At 32.7% G+C, this 3,848-nt stretch overlaps 1 long non-coding RNA gene across 1 annotated transcript; it reads left to right on the plus strand.

Annotated features, from left to right (window-relative positions):
• Positions 1-788: 788 nt before the first annotated feature.
• On the plus strand, positions 789-1,289 carry LOC143615663 (uncharacterized). The gene is made up of 3 exons (XR_013150512.1): positions 789-913; positions 994-1,062; positions 1,142-1,289. It is a non-coding gene; the product is annotated as an uncharacterized LOC143615663 (long non-coding RNA).
• Positions 1,290-3,848: the final 2,559 nt, after the last annotated feature.

Here is a 3,848-nt window from a genome sequence, read left to right on the forward strand (position 1 = left end):
ACATTTTAAACCTCGAAACAGCCCGTTTTCCAACGCTTTCTTCATCAAACACGTAAGCGCTTCCATCGCAATCACAAATAAAAAAGGGGAGACATTGGAATTCCCTAGTCGGAGATCCATTAACAAGAACCGATGCCCGACTCGCCACTAGGATACCCGACACCCATTTTCTCCATCTACTCAGAAAATTCATTTGGCCCAATACCGAATCAAGAAAACTCCAACATAGCGAATCATAAGCCTTTTCAATGTCCACCTTGAAAAACATACCCCTCTTCCCCGACTTCTTTAACCACGCAAAGGCTTCATTAATAATTAAAGGCCCGTCCAATATATTTCGGTTCGCAATAAAAGCCGATTGTTCTTCCGATATTAACCCACCGATCACTTTTTTTAGTCTTCGAACTAATACTTTCGAAACAACCTTATTTATGCACCCAATGAGACTTATCGGGCGAAAATCATTTAGGTTGGTGGGGTCCTTCGACTTTGGAATAAGTGCAATAAATGACGCCATACAACCGAAGCTAAAGGGTTTATCGTCAAAAAAATCCGCAAAAATCTTCACAAAATCACCTTCAAAGTAGCTCCAAAAACATTTTAAAAACTTAAAATTATAACCGTCCGGGCCCGGCGCCCGATCCCCATTACAGTCCCAAACAGCCCCTTTTATTTCCAAAACCGAAAACGGAGCTTCCAGCATTTTTGCTTCAAAGTAGCACACTTTATTTATACCCTTTAAAAGTCAAAATGTGATTTTTGTTTTGGTAACAGTTTTGTTTATTTTATAGTTATTTAATTATTTATATTATTTGTTTAATTGTAGGTTGCAACAGCAAGTCAATTCTTCATATCTTACACGATACGCACATTTGGCGCTCTTACATTCGCTACAATAATGACAACTAGACAGGTAAATTAAACTCTTAATTATCTCTGTTAAGTTTTATTTTTTAATATATATTTATTAACATTTTATTTTAAATATTTTAGTTAGTGAGCATATTGTTGTCGTGCGTGTGGTTTGCGCACCCTCTTAGTGTGGAACAAGGCATTGGAGCCGTAAGCACCTGTTTATGCGTTAAATTTTATTTTTTTCAGTTATAATTTTATTTTTAAAAATTATATTATCTTTTTGTAGGTTATTGTGTTTGGTTCACTCTATGCGAGGGGTTTCTTGAGAAGGAAACCCGAGAAACAGTTACCTTCATCACATAAGTCGGATGAAGAAGCGACTCTTCCATTGAAGACAATCGCTTGATACAAACTTTTTTTTGTTTTATTTTTTAGGACTTGCAAATTCAACAGTTTTCAAACATGTTTATGGTTTATAATTTATAAAGCCATAATTTTTTTTAAACCACAGAGGTTTATGCGCAGTCTCCATTTATATTATACATATACCCTTATGCATTTGCAAGTCGTCGTTCATCACCGAACCTTGGCTTTACCAGTTTACCTTACAATTTATGAACATTCTCTAGAAAGAAAGCCATTACATGTGAGAAAACCCAATGACCCAATCTAAAACCACTTTTTTCTTGTCACGGGATTCGAACCCAAAACCTCCCCCTATTTTAAAATGAAGTCTTTAAAAGGGCATTAAATATCATTGGCATTTGTGGGTGTTACATATCAAATAATAACATTTTTGGAGAGGGCTTTTGAGTTTTTGAAATGCTCTCATAAAGTATATTCAAGGATGATCAATGTGATATGTTAAAGTTCTAACTTTTGATCTCAACTTTTTAAACTTACTTAGTATGTCCAAGTGTTTACTCAAACGTCATAAATTTGTCCCTAGAATAACAAATTGTTTCTTTAAGGCAATTTAGGTAAAACGCATGTTTTATGAGTTATTTAGTTCTTCAATATAGCATGTTTAAATGGCTTTATATGTATATTTACTTTTATAGTGTTACATTAAATACCAACAACTTTAAACTTATAACCAACTAGAGTGATTATCTAACTATCTATATAATTGCCTACCGTAAAATCCTACGTGTCGCTCTAAGGTTGTACCCCACATTCTCTAGAGCCACCAGATTGCTTGATTTCTAAATGAAGGTTTCTCATGCATTTGACCCAAAATTACGGGTATGAGTCTTACCAAACCCAGATAGTCTTTAAATGAGTTATAACATCTCATTTATTTGTGAAACTCTTTCATAACCAAACAATAATTTTCGCGGATCATGGGTCTCACAAAACCCGGATAACCCTTAAACGGGTTATAACATCTCATATATTTGTGAAATAACCCATTAATCATCAAAGAATAATTTCTACGGGTTATGAGTCTTACCAAACCCCAATAGCTCTCAAATGGGTTATAAGATCTTATTTATTGGTAAATACTTTCATCCTCAAACTCTAATTTAATTTATCTTCTTTACATGTTCTCTATTGCTGGTCTATCATCTACAACGCCGGTTAACTTCCGATACTACCCGTCATCGTCAACTACATCAACGTCATCTTTTTCATTAGACAAATATTTGTGTTCGTGTTTGTTCATTTAAAAAAACCAACGTGTTCGTGTTCGTGTATTTTTGTTCGTTAAAAATCTGAAAAACCTACACATCTCAATTGAAAATACCCAAACGCAAAAAAAATATAATAACAAACTAATATATATATATGTATTAAATTAAAACAAACTACGTTAAAAAATAAAATAAATCATCATAAAATAACAAAACGATTAAAAACAAACACTTAAATAAACTCCTGTAACATGGGAGGATCAAACTAGTTACTATATAGTTTAATTAATTTAGTTATTTGTACGTTTAATTGGCTAATTTCATGTATGGATCTCACTACTGAAATTTATTTATCTTGTAAAAGTTTAAAATTCAATCAAATAGATAATCATCCAATTAAATTACATAATTTTACAAAATTAATCTATCCGGTTTGGATTTTAACGAATATCTTATCCTCTAGTTTAGTTCTACATTATTATCATTTTCCTTTTAAAAGTATATATATCTGAAGAATATGTTTTTGCCGGATATGTTTACAAATTCGTTTCATTAATATGTCAAAATAGTATTTAATTTATTTTCAATATTAAGAATCATAAAATATTAAATGCATTAAATGTATTATAGTAAACAGAAATTAAATGCACCTATTTATTTGTCATCTAGTTTTTATGATACATAATTATAAAACTACGAGCCTCAAAAGTCAAAACACCTTTTAACATATTCGAACTAATTTAAGGCTATGTAGTTGTGGGTTAACGGCTCACTCCACATTATCAAAGAAGGTGGCATACACCATTACACGATTGAGGCACAGTGCGTCAAAGGGCAGGTTGTCCCTTTGAGCGCTGCTGTTTTATCGAAGACATGTGCTCAAATATGTGGGACAAGAGTCTTTTCTTAATCAATCAAACCATTTTCACACTTTTATTAAATAAAAAAAGATTAAATAATAATTGTGTTATTTGTTAAACCATTACACATTTTTGATATGCTAGTTATCGAGATCCCAATACATACTTGACATTGACGCCACAAAGTGCTTTTATTTATTAGTTAAATCGCTGCGCCTAGTCTTAGCAACAAATTAAATAGAGTGAGTTAAGCTATCACACAACCAATTAAAACAAAAACAAAAAATACAAGTATTCAATATCTTTTTTTATACGGCCAATAAATCATCCAAATGGGTTACTGGTTAAATTCACCACATTCGGAATCCGGATACCCTCGACTTTTGTTATGGGAAAAACTCTCACCTAAGGTCAACGCCTGGAACACTTACCCGAAGGGATGACAGGGCGGTGAGATCAAACTCGTTCAGTTCAAGAATCCAACTAGTAAAAGCCATCT

The sequence above is a fragment of the Bidens hawaiensis genome, unplaced genomic scaffold (genome assembly GCF_021521415.1).
Source record: "Bidens hawaiensis isolate Kalapana, Puna unplaced genomic scaffold, B.hawaiensis_p1.1 tig00043725_1, whole genome shotgun sequence".
NCBI lineage: Eukaryota > Viridiplantae > Streptophyta > Magnoliopsida > Asterales > Asteraceae > Bidens > Bidens hawaiensis.